Below are 13942 nucleotides of genomic sequence, written 5' to 3'. Positions count from 1 at the left end.
GGCTGGTTTCTTGCCCTCCAAGTCCATTGGGGCGTTGGCCAAGGTGGGAGGAAAGAAATCCCATCATTTCCTTCCCCACCGATTGTTATCCCCCCTTTTTAGGGATCTTGATCTTATCCCTTCGGGATATGATCTTATTCCTTCTAAGGGGGGATCTTGGTGCGCCTTGACCAGGGGTGTGGGGCCTTTCCCCCACTACTCACGTTCATGTGGGTCCCCCCATGCAGGTGGGCCCCACTCCGGAACCTTCTAGAACCTTCCCGGTACAATACCGAAAAATCCCGAACATTTTCCGGTGGCCAAAATAGGACTTCCCATATATAAATCTTTACCTCCGGACCATTCCGGAACTCCTCGTGACGTCCGGGATCTCATCCGGGACTCCGAACAACATTCGGTAACCACATACAAACTTCCTTTATAACCCTAGCATCATCGAACCTTAAGTGTGTAGACCCTACGGGTTCGGGAGACATGTAGACATGACCGAGACGTTCTCCGGTCAATAACCAACAGCGGGATCTGGATACCCATGATGGCTCCCACATGTTCCACGATGATCTCATCGGATGAACCACGATGTCAAGGACTTAATCAATCCCGTATTCAATTCCCTTTGTCTATCGGTATGTTACTTGCCCGAGATTCGATCGTCGGTATCCAATACCTTGTTCAATCTCGTTACCGGCAAGTCACTTTACTCGTACCATAATGCATGATCTCGTGGCCAACACTTTGGTCACCTTGAGCTCATTATGATGATGCATTACCGAGTGGGCCCAGAGATACCTCTCTGTCATACGGAGTGACAAATCCCAGTCTCGATCCGTGTCAACCCAACAGCTACTTTCGGAGATACCTGTAATGCACCTTTATAGTCACCCAGTTACGTTGTGACGTTTGATACACCCAAGGCACTCCTACGGTATCCGGGAGTTACACGATCTCATGGTCTAAGGAAGAGATACTTGACATTGGCAAAGCTCTAGCAGACAAACTAAACGACCTTTGTGCTATGCTTAGGATTGGGTCTTGTCCATCACATCATTCTCCTAATGATGTGATCCCGTTATCAACGACATCCAATGTCCATAGCCAGGAAATCATGACTATCTGTTGATCACAACGAGCTAGTCAACTAGAGGCTCACTAGGGACATATTGAGGTCTATGTATTCACACGTGTATTATGATTTCCGGATAATACAGTTATAGCATGAATAAAAGACAATTATCATGAACAATGAAATATAATAATACTTTTATTATTGCCTCTAGGGCATATTTCCAACAAGAGGAGGGAGGAGGAGGTCCCCGGAGAGGAGGAGGTCGCCGGAGAGGAGGAGGAGGTCGCCGGAGAGGAGGAGGAGGTCGCCGGAGAGGAGGAGGAGGTCGCCGGAGAGGAGGAGGAGGAGGTCGCCGGAGAGGAGGAGGGTAGTATGGTGGAGGAGAGAAGGGAAGATGGAGTGGAGGAGAGGAGGAGATGGAGTGGAGGAGAGGAGGAGATGGAGTGGAGGAGAGGTGGAGTGGAGGAGGTGCGCCCAGCCATATATACGACATAGTAATGGCGCACCGTGGGCAGGTGCACCATTACTAACCTTTTTTTATTTTTTTATTTTTTTTGAATTTTGAAGGCGGGAAGATACTAATGGCGCACCATGGGCAGGTGCACCATTAGTAACTTTATTTTTATTTTTTTGACTTATTTTGAATTTTGAAGGCAGGAAGATATGGCACACCATGGGCAGGTGTGCCATTAGTAACTTTTTTTTTTATTTTTTTGACTTATTTTGAATTTTGAAGGCGGGAAGATACTAATGGCGCACCATGGGCAGGTGCGCCATTAGTAAGTTTGAATTTTTTTTGCCTCTCCAGATCTTAAAAGCCCCGTATCTTTTTCTGTTAGGTTTTTGAGGATTTTGAAAATGTTTAACGGGATTCCCCTAGTTAAATTCGGATGTAACTTTTCGAGTAGATGATTTTTCATATAAAAAACTTTTTCATCCGAGTTCGTACGCAAAAGTTATGCCCATTTTTACAAATTCTCGAGAGATTTTGCAAAAAAGTCGAAAATTCATGTTTGTAAATTTTGCTAACAACTAGACCACATATCACATGGGAATCTTATTTTATTTTATTTTTTTGACATTTCTATCATTTTCTTTTATTTATTTATTGAAACTGAAAAGGCGGTCCACAGGGGGGGTGCATTCAGGCGAATGTTTGGGCCAAGTTACTAATGGCGCACCGTGGCATGGTGCGCCATTACTAGTTCAACTAGTAATGGCGCACCACTCCCACGGTGCGCCATTAGTAGTTTTGAAAAAATTAAAAAAAAATTACTAATGGCGCACCGTGGATGTGGTGCGCCATTACTAGTTCAACTAGTAATGGCGCACCACTCCCACGATGCGCCATTAGTAGTTTTGAAAAAATTAAAAAAAATTACTAATGGCGCACCGTGGACGTGGTGCGTCATTAGTATTTGGACACTAATGGCGCACCAACACATGTTGCACCATTAGTATATAGTAATGGTGCACCACATGTCTGGTGCACCATTAGTGTCAATTCCATCTATAGCCCTTTTCTTAGTAGTGGCATGGGCGCGGTCAACGTACGCGGGCGAGCACCCATTCGTCCCTGACGAGAGGAAATCAGGCACAGCGGGACTAGCAGCGCCGGTGGACCTCCGTGAAGAAGATGGCGGCGACTGGGCGGAGCTGTGGGCGAGGAGCGGCAACGCGTTGGCGGGATCCGGGCGTGGGGGAAGGAGGCATGGGCGCGCGGCTCATCCATGGGCTCACCAGCGAGAGAGTGCAGCAGCTGCTGCTGTAGTCTGAAGAAAGGAGAGAGAGGGGTTCAGAGAAGGAAACAGAGATGGCGAGGAAAGGAGCAGGGCTCGTCGGCGGGACCTGCGTCGGGCTCGAGGACGAGCTCAGCGTGGAGTGCAGGTGCTCGAAGAAGGCGAGCGGGACGAGGCGGAGGGTCTTGGCGCTCTGGTTGTTGTTGGAGATGACGAGGAAGCCGAGTCCGGCGTGGAGCAGGGGAAGCAGGTTTGATGGCGGTGACGGAACTTGCAGGGAGGTCCGGTGACCTGGGGGAACGGCTCCGAGCGGGTCAAAGCTTGGCGGCGAGGAGTTCCGAGTCGGCGGTCGGGGTCCATGGAGGTCGCTGCTGCGGCGAAGCTCCATGCCTCAGGCGGCCATGGTGGTCTCCTTTTGCTGCGGGTTACAGAGAGAGATGGAGATATTAGGAGATAGGGAGAAGAAGGAAAAGAGAGATGGACATAGTAGGGAGCAGGGACGCAGCAGAGGCGGTGGTCCGGCGATCTGGCAGTGCTCCGACGTGGATGAGGCGGCAGAGGGGACTCGATCAGGAGCTCGGGCTGCGCTCGTGGAGGCCTCGATCCGTTCTGAATCGAGCGCTGTGGGAAGCTCGGGCGCTCTAGTGGCCGTTGGATCTCCATCCGGTGGTCACAGATGGATGGATCAGAGGCTGGGTGGATTGGGTGGACGGAGAAAACGATGAGGATATGGGAAGATGGCTGGCAGCGCGTGGGTTGGTTCGGGTGGGATCCCGAGGGCGATGCTGCTGGCGGCGGCGCGAGGGACAAACAACCTAGAATTTAGGGTTTGTCCAAAATAGGCTAGGACTGGAGTATATATATACCTCACAGACTAGGTTAGGGGCTACCTCATCCCTCCGATCGAAATCGGATGATCGCGAAAAAATAGCTAGGGAGTCCAATTAACAAAACGGAGATGTTTTGTAGATGTTTGGGGATGATCCGGACACAATGGTGACGACTACCCGGGTCGGGTCCGGGACAATTTCGGACGCGCACGTGAGGGGTTCGATGCACTGTGCAGAGAGGGTTTCGGACCGTGCGGTCGCATCGGACAACTCCAGAAGCGAAGAGGGGAAGGAGGATGGACTAGGTGGGCTATGGCGAGACTGCGAGGGGGAGAAGAGAGAGAGAGGGCCTGGCATCTGTTTCCGGAGACCGAAAACATCCGACGTTAGACCGGCTATACTGCCGCTATAGTTAATCGTTGGGGCGTCAAACGAACTCCAAATGCGATGAAACTTGACATACGGTCTATCTACACTATAATAAGACCACACATCAACTCTCATCCCATTCCGAGAACATTTCCCGGCCACTTATAAAATAATATTTCGGACGTGCCGCGGGCGCGTGCAAGTGTGTCTGGGCTCAGAGCGGACGATGGACGGAACTGGCGAACCCGGACGGATGCAAGTTTTGAAAACATGATGATGCAATGCACATGATGACATGACAAGATGCAACACGCAAGCGAAAAGACATGGCAACGCAGCGAATAACTGGAAGACACCTGGCACATCGGTCTCGGGGCGTCACAGCAAGGGAGGAGGAGGCCGGCCCTAGGAGGGGCCGCGCCAAGTGTGGAGTCCTACTAGGACTCCCTAGTCCTAGTAGGATTCCACCTCCCATATGGAAATAGGAAAAGAGGAAGGGAAAAGAAGAAGGAAGGAAGGGGGCGCCCACCTTCCCTAGTACAATTAGGACCAGACCAAGGGGAGGGGTGCGGCCACCCTTGAGGTCCTTTTCCTTCTTTTCCGTATGGCCCAATAAGGCCCAATACGTATTCCCGTAACTCTCCGGTACTCCAAAAAATACCCGAATCACTCGGAACCTTTCCGATGTACGAATATAGTCGTCCAATATATCGATCTTTACGTCTCGACCATTTCGAGACTCCTCGTCATGTCCCCGATCTCATCCAGGACTCCGAACTCCTTCGGTACATCAAAACTCATAAACTCATAATATAACTGTCATCGAAACTTTAAGCGTGCGGACCCTACGGGTTCGAGAACTATGTAGACATGACCGAGACTCTTCTCCGGTCAATAACCAATAGCGCAACCTGGATGCTCATATTGGCTCCCACATATTCTACGAAGATCTTTATCGGTCAGACCGCATAACAACATACGTTGTTCCCTTTGTCATCGGTATGTTACTTGCCCGAGATTTGATCGTCGGTATCTCAATACCTAGTTCAATCTCGTTACCGGCAAGTCTATTTACTCGTTTTGTAATACATCATCCCGCAACCAACTCATTGGTTGCAATGCTTGCAAGGCTTAAGTGAAGTGCATTACCGAGAGGGCCCAGAGATACCTCTTTGACAATCGGAGTGACAAATCCTAATCTCTAAATACGCCAACCCAACAAGTACCTTCAGAGACACCTGTAGAGCACCTTTATAATCACCCAGTTACGTTGTGACGTTTGGTAGCACACAAAGTGTTCCTCCGGTAAACAGGAGTGCATAATCTCATAGTCATAGGAACATGTATAAGTCATGAAGAAAGCAATAGTAACAAACTAAACGATCAAGTGCTATGCTAACGGAATGGGTCAAGTCAATCACATCATTCTCTAATGATGTGACCCCGTCAATCAAATGACAACTCATGTCTATGGCTAGGAAACTTAACCATCTTTGATTGAACGAGCTAGTCAAGTAGAGGCATCCTAGTGACGCTCTGTTTGTCAATGTATTCACACATGTATTATGTTTCCGGTTAATACAATTCTAGCATGAATAATAAACATTTATCATGTAATAAGGAAATAAATAATAACTTTATTATTGCCTCTAGGGCATATTTCCTTCACCCATCCCCACACCGGCCTCCATCCGCCACCCCATCCATCGCCGCCGTCCTCCACCACATCCATCGCCTTCGTCCTCCACCATGCCGGAGCGCCTACCAAGACCGTGTCGTCCACTGCTAGAGATGGACGTTTCTCATCCACGGCGACGAACCAATAGCCTTGCATCGCGTCCTCTCGCTTCATCGGCGCCATCGTCCTCTTTGTCGGGGCCGCTCACACGACCTTCTCTTCCATCGCAACGGGACTTATCCCCCGATGCACCCGTCTACTGTTGCATATCTGCATCAACGCCACCGACAGCCATCGCACCCCTGATGCCTACACGGCGCCGCAAGAGAGGTGGTACTTCATATCTCCTCAACTTTTTGATCTCAATCAGAAAATAGATCTTAACTTGGTTACTCTACTTTCTTTTCAGCTCTTAGAATTTAGTTCTTAGTTTGAAGCAAACAATGGATGCTAAATATCATTTCTCTGGTTTGCAGCTTCAAATCTGCCATGGCATAGCCATAATACGATTTAATTGATCATGCTTAGGGTTTGATTGATCATGTTGGTTCCGTGGTGGTTTCTTTAATAGAAATCGGAGGGGAAACCCTCTTTTGCTAAAAAAAAGTATGCTTAGAGTTTCCCCCTTTTATGATCACTATACGATCAGAATACGTGCTTCGTGTCATAATAACACTGCTCCACCCATCAAGTTAAACAAGCTTAGTTGTTCAAATACGAATCTGATATTATTAAAACAGAGTTGTTTAATTGGTCAGCTAAATGTTCCTAAATTAGTTTCGAAAATGCATGTTCGCCGCTCGGGTGTGTATCTCTACAGGGTGCCCACGGTGGGCCGGCCCACCCTGGGATTTTGGGTCGTCCCAGGCCCCGATTCCCCTCTGTTCTGCTGCGCGCTTCCGATCTCTACTCGCCCCCAGCCGCCAGCCTCGCCGGTGACTTGCCGTCCCCGGACGGCATGACTCTAGGAGGAGACGCCAGACTAACAGGAGGCCATGAGCCGCTCGCCCAACACCGTCACCACTGCCCGGGCGTGCCGCCGTGCCTACCTTCCCAGTCTGTTCAGGGCTCAGGCGTGCAGCACCCACCAAGCCAACCTGATTTATCCCGAGATACATCCTCAACACTCAACAGCCACTCCTCATCACCCATTTTCTAATTGATTCATTACTCATTAGGCAGGACTGTCATTAGGGTTTGTTGTGTGCTCAGTGCTACCTACACGTAATGGTTCAGATGTATTTCGGTAATCTTTAGTACCTCTAAAGTTAACAGGGTTTTCAAAATTCCGGCCCTCAGAACAGAAACTAGTCATTTTGGATTGTTGTTCATAGTGACATTGACCCAGATTACTACTGCAGGCCAGGTTTGTTGACAATTTTACTTGTCTTTCTTACTCATTCGATATAATATCCAATTATCCACGTCGATTAGTTGCAAACAATAAGTGCTAGACAAACTTCTTCATTCAGATTTTGGACGGTCTCTTACTGCAGTTACAATTCTGCATACTTGTCCTAGTAAGCTCACAAGTAAATGATTGATTCACAACATCTATGCTTGCCTTGTCATATTTGTTGTCAATATTCTTTTAGGGTGGACCACCATGTTTCTAAATACTAGAACCGTAGACATGAGTGAATAGTATTTCTCTATGTGATCTCTTCCATCATGTGTGGGTAACGAACACTACATTGTATAGAAAGAAAGTGTCATTTCCAGCTTTTACATAGGTTTCGATCTTTTACATGGAATACAATCTGCCTACTTGCTTTGTGTCGCACTACCAACACTCCACCCTTGAAGCTAAACATTACGCCACTCATAATTGCTTAGTTATTTGTTCAAATACAAATTTCATATGATTCTAATGTTCCTACTTAAGTTTTGAAATGCGTGCCTGCCTGTTATAGAGACATAAGGGGTTTGTATTTCTGTGTGTGGTCTGGTCAGCACGGTTGGGGAGGTGAACTTTGCATATGCATGGGTTTATAGGGAGACACTCTCCAAGTTGAATCCTCAATGCATTCCATAGATAATCTGACTACTTTTTATGTTTTCATGAATCTCAGATTCTGAACAACATCATAATGATTATGAGCTTGCGCGCATGAAAAGAATAAAGCAGAACAATGTCATGGCTGTCAAACTTGGCATTAAGGGACTGAAATCAAGTCTGGATGCAATGCAATGCAAACACTCTCCACCTACAGATTCATGCTCAGAATATGATCCTAACAGTGATTCTGAGCTAGAGGGAGACCTAAGTCAATGTAGCTCCCTAGTGGAGGAGTCAGAGGAAGATGCCCTATCTTATTCATCCATCAAGGTACTTGCTCTAACTTTCCAAGGTTACATTGCTCGCACATATCTTGCAACTAATGCTTTGCATTGCTTCTACTTTGTTGAACTACCATTAGCTTAGTTTACACATCGTGTATGTGAATACACCCTGCCTATCCATTTTCACTACATATTCCATCTGTCATCATACCATATTTATCCATTCAAATGTTGTTCTTGTGTATCAGACGTTCAAAAGGAAGAGGGCGATTGCTGATCGTGGAGGAGCACAAGCAAAGTATTTGGAAAAGGTAGTGGCACCTGATAAATCAAATAGCCCATTAGGTGTAGTTGCAATATCACCTGGCCCACAAAATACCCCAACTCTAGCAGACTCTAGCCCTACTACACTGGTCATTTATGATGCCCCAACTAAGCAGACCCCAACTGCAGCAAACATTATGATTATGCCAGTTGACATAGCACCAGTTGTACGGCACAAAACCCCCATTCCAGCAAAGAGTACACCAAATCCAGCTGCCAAATCCCTTTTCGAACTAGAGAGAGCCCCAATTGCAGCAAATAGGACCCCTGTTCCATTTCTTCCCAGTTTAGAAGACGAAGCTTATGTTGTTGTCAGGAACTTTGCACGCATCTTTCCTTCATGGAAAGATTATACTGCAGACACAAAACAATGTCCAGTCTTCCTCCGCAACTTACGCATAATGTACTAATGTTATTCATGGTCATTACTACATATGTTTCTGCTGACAGAAGACACAAGATTTCATTCTTTTAAATAGGCGAGGAGCAAACTGGATTGTGATGACGAGCAAGGGTTGGTTGCGCTTTTCAAGCACTCGTTGATGAAGTATCGTTCCTACCTGAGGCAAGCACACTTTGATGGCAAGCCTCTGAACGAAATTTCTGTAAAGTCTCTGGTGCTACATTTATCCGACGGTGACTGGAATAATCTTGTTACACATTGGTCTCGGCTGCAGCGTAAGGTACTGTCTATGATATCACATCACAATTTGAACTACATTTCTGCATTTGCCTTAATGTCTCACTTGTACGAAAACTGTTAGCAGAAGAACATTCGTTCTCAAGGGACCACAGAATCTCGCAACTATACTGCACACTGCATTGCTCTTGTGAGTACCTCTTGCCCTGTATGACCATACTAACTTTCATAGCTGTTTGATTATGTAGCATCACTGCACATGTTAGCCTCGTAATCATCCATTTGGTGGACATTATAAGATCCGTATGGACTCTTACATAAATTTAGAATCAACCCAATGCTTTTGAAGAGGTTTAGCTCTGCAGTCCTCTTGTAAGGACTGAACGTGGTCTATCACTGTACTTACATTAACATCTACTCCCTCCGTCCCATAATATAAGAACGTTTTGTACAGTACACCAGTGTTCAAAACACTCTTGTATTATGGGAAGAGGGATTGGTTCATTTTGTAGCATTCTGGATCTTATCTCCCTCGCCCACCATTTACTAAAAAAGATCAGATCTATATTTAATCTTACCAATAGTAGAATACACAGACAATGCCAGTGCAGAAGTGTAGCCCATTGCTCTTGTCAGTACATTTTGTCCTGTAACGCTTGTACTTCCAGGGATTGGTAGTTGATTATGTAGCATCAATCTGCATCTTATCTTCATTATCCTCTATCCCTTCCAGTATTATCATATCTATAATTACTCTCTACAAAATGTAGAGTACAGGCAATGCTTATGAAGAAGATTCTATGCTGAAATTCTTGACTTATCCTTCCCTTGACATGGAGAAGGGCATTATAAAGCCGGTGTTAACTGTTAATGTAAGTCGGTCCTTCTAAAGGCTTTATCCTCAACTGCTGTTTAATTTGCTCATACTCCCTATCGTTTACTGCTGTTTAGTTTGTTGTTTCTACCAAAATCCATGTTCGTAAGAACCGTAAGTTCTAAGTTTTACTCGTAAAACCAAATTCCTTATTCATACCATGCACATTACTTAATACTCCCTATATGTATGCTTATTTTTGTGGATCTATAATCCAATGTGTGGTGAAGCAGCCCACGTTTGCACCTTGTCATCTGTTTTATCTTACTGATGTGGCTGATGATATGAACAACATGCCATGCACATTATCCAAAATAGATACAATGATTTTCTTTGCCCTTCATCTATGCTTGTTATGTTGACATGGTAATTCAGTAGTGTGGTGAAGCTCCCCGCATTATGAACAATGCCAAATTATGCTATTGATATTTTGAACCTACTCTTTATTTTCTAATTTGAAATTGGATAGAATTGACAGAACAATTATCATCTTTGTTTATACACGTGCAAAACCTGTCATCTCTCTGCTTTGTTTCAGGGTGATATGCCTGATGGCATGCACAAGTCTGCTGAAGGCTATGAGACAAACCCAGCATATATTGCAGCAAAGAAGGCAAAACATCTTCAAGATAGCGAGACAACCCCAAAGTCTTGTCTTGATGCAGTGTTCAAGTTACTTGAGACTAACAGTCAGACAAGCTCACAGAATTCGTTGTCTGAATCAGTTCAACTTCTTCAGTCCCAAGTTCTAGCAGAAAGGCATTCTGCAACTCAACTTCGACTTGAAGTCCTATCTCTAAGAAAGATTGCGGGGAACACCAATGAGAACCTCATCGCTAAACAGCTACACCTGGAAGCTATGGCCGACATGCTAGGCCGGTCTCACAGCCTTGCTCAGCAGCTTGCGCAGCAGTTGCCCCGCAAGGCTAACCTTTCTTGAACTGTCTTGGAAGTGGTCTCGGTTCAGTATTATTTTGTTACGCTGCAATGGTGCCCAGTTTTTGTAATCTGCTTCTTCGTTGCGCTTTATGATCACTGGTGGCGAACTTCGATGCCCAGTGGATGTAATATACCTTAAATCCTTTATTGTATAGTGTAGGTTTATTCTTAGTTACTATGTCATAATTTCTTTATTGTATAGAGTAGGTTTGTTCTTAATTCCTACTAGTTACTGCCATCATTCGCTATCTGAAAAAAATCAGATGTAGTCGACCGGACCAAAACATTCGACTCTAACGGGCCAGGTTTTTAGCAGGCCACAATTGGGCCGGCCTGCGTCTTTCTTGGGCCCGAATGATTGGGGCCTTCACACATTGTGCCTGGCCCAAACTTACACCGGCCTATATTTTAGTTGGGCCTTTTGTCGACCCAGCGCTTAGTTTGTCCCAGGTAGCATTGGGCCATTAATAGGCTGAATATTATACTGGCCTGTTACGGGCGAGATGAAACCATGGGCCTTTAGCAGGCCAAAGTGCATGTTGGGCCTCAATTTTCACTAGTCGTCAACGGGCCTTCAGCAGGCTGAAATGTAGACCGGGCCGTTTTGGGCCCAGTTAGCTCACGGGCCATTACCAGGCCGAAACATATCTTGGGCCTTAGTTGGCCCACTGATATCATGGGCCTTTAAGAGGCCGAAAGCTTAGCACAGGCATCAACGGGCCAAATTACACGACAGGCCTTTAACATGCCCAAAGTCACGTTGGGCTTAACTGTTGCCACCTTTAGCACGAGCCGTTAGTGGGCCCGATGTCCCGTCGGACCATATATGGCCCATGGGCAGCACGAGCCATTCCCAGGCCGAAAGTCACACCGGGCTGAAATGGGCACATGTCTACATCAGGCCTCTAACAGGTCGAAAGTCACTGGGCTGTAGTTGGGCCAAATATTTGGCGAACAATTAACGGGCCAGATCTGGCTTTGGGCCGTAAATGGGCCCAAATATTGGGCGAAAAATTAATGGGCCAGATCTGGCTTCGGGCCGTAAATGGGCCTTTATTAAGCAGGCCGTTATTGGGCTGGCCCACTAGTACCTGATTAAGTTCTACGGGCCTTTGACTGGGTTGGCCTTTTTAACCTATATGGGCCTCTGTTGGGCCCAACCACATGTCGACGTATCATAGGCAGGTCTGCTCCAATGGACGGGCGACATCTGGCTCACTGACGAGCTGACAGGTGTTACCTTCGGCCAATCAGAATTTTACACGTGGAAATTTCCCATTATTCAGGGTCGTTAACGGGTTATCGGATCCAAAATCTGACCCGATAGCTTAACGACATTTCGTTACGGTGGATGCCACGTGTCGGTCACCCTTGACAAAAGCACTTCTGTGACGCGTGATTTATCGTCATGGAAGTGGACACTTCCGTGATGATAATTTTGGTAATGTCATGGAACACTTTTACGACAGCACAGGTATGACTATCTTGATTTTGTCATAAAATCGTCATGGATGTACATGCATGACAAAAAACGCGACCTACTGTGACAAACACGTATCATCACGGAAGTGTATTTTTTTTGTAGTGAAAGCTGAAAATCGCAAGGCTCTGGGCGACCTGACATCGACCCCAGAATGGCTGCCAAGATGAAGAAGAAGCATGCTGTGGCCCAAGCTGAAGCATCTAGGCAGGGGGAACCTCACATTGTCTTCCCTGCCAGTATGATAGGCTCAAAGCCTAAGGTCCCCACAGTGGCTTCGGAGCTCAAGAAAACAAGGGTAGCTGAGGCCGAAGCCCGCAAGCGCAAGACCAAGCACACCACTGACGACGCTCCACCGACGAAAAAGCGAAAAACCAAGAAGAAAGATCGGGCTGCTCCCACAGAGCCCCTTGTCGTCGAGCCAATCTCAGTGGCTCATCCTGCGTCTGAACAACATGAGCGTCAGTTGATAGTTCATGAGCCTGCTACCAAAGAAGCTACTGAAGCTGAAGAAGATCCCGCTGTTGACCCCACCGCAGCTGAAGACATTGGTCAGCACGACAATATTGAAGATGATGACGTCCTTCCTCAGATCGAGCACAATATGGTATCATCGCCTATGCTCAGGAACAACGAACTCATCAACATTGGTCGTCCTTTGACGCCAATTGCTCATGATGATTCATGGGCTGATCACCCTCAAGACTCCCCCAGCCAAGAAGAATCACCAAGTACTCCCCCACCTCAAGTCACCACTTTGGTGCTTGAAGACGATGACTTTGTGGCCCAGCCAACTCCCTCTCCAAAGGTGTCTCCCGCACTTCACAGGCTTCGCAAAGGACCAAGGCCGCAAGTCCCTCTGTCAAGCGTTCCAGAAGGAGAAGAACACCACTCAGTATCACACCAAGTATTTCTTGAAGCCTCTCCTACTGCGAACATCCACGAGTCTGAAGCCAAAGCTGCTGAAGACATTCTGGCTGAATTAGCCGATGAACAAGAAGAGCCAAGAGCTGAAGAAGAACGTGTTGCTACACCCCCAACCAACCCTGAAGTTGTTCTCGCGGAGAACGTGTCCGACCCTTAACTGGAGGTTAACAATACTGAGGCGGCCACAAACAACTCAACTGAAGCCAATGACGTCGTCATGGCTGAAGCTAATGTGGCGCCTGAAGCTAATGAGGTACCAAACGTTCCTAAACCTAAAGCCAATGTTGCACCTGATGCAAATCTGCATCCTAAAGTCAATACCATTGCCACTGCGAGTGCTCCTATACCGCCTCCAAGGCCACACACCATCGAGCAAGCATTTGATCGTGGTCAGCTGGTTACTATCAGATGGCCCATTCTGGTTCCTCCACCTGCTGCTGGTCCGCAATTTGATTATCATGTAGAGCACAGGCCTCAGGTCCAGAAGCCTAAGCCAAGACTGCCAAGGTTCCCAGGTACTGCAACTTCACCAGGATCCTTTAATGTCAATGGCTTCAAGGCACACAACACATTCTTTGACAGTACCAAGAACCCCTACACAAGGCCAAGAATTTCATCAGATCGATTCTGGAGTTATCAGCAACGCAATTACTACTCCTGCATCTTATACAATCAGGGGCGCAATTTCCCTCATATGCGTCTAGACAGCGAAGCCATGGCTGGCCTGCCTTGCCTAGAAGAAGCCCTTGACTGCTTCAAAGATGCTGGTCTTCTCCCATTTGTGACTGCAAAA

Source organism: Triticum aestivum, chromosome 5A, assembly GCF_018294505.1.
Source record: "Triticum aestivum cultivar Chinese Spring chromosome 5A, IWGSC CS RefSeq v2.1, whole genome shotgun sequence".
NCBI classification, from domain to species: Eukaryota; Viridiplantae; Streptophyta; class Magnoliopsida; order Poales; family Poaceae; genus Triticum; species Triticum aestivum.
This window is presented reverse-complemented; position numbering follows the sequence as displayed.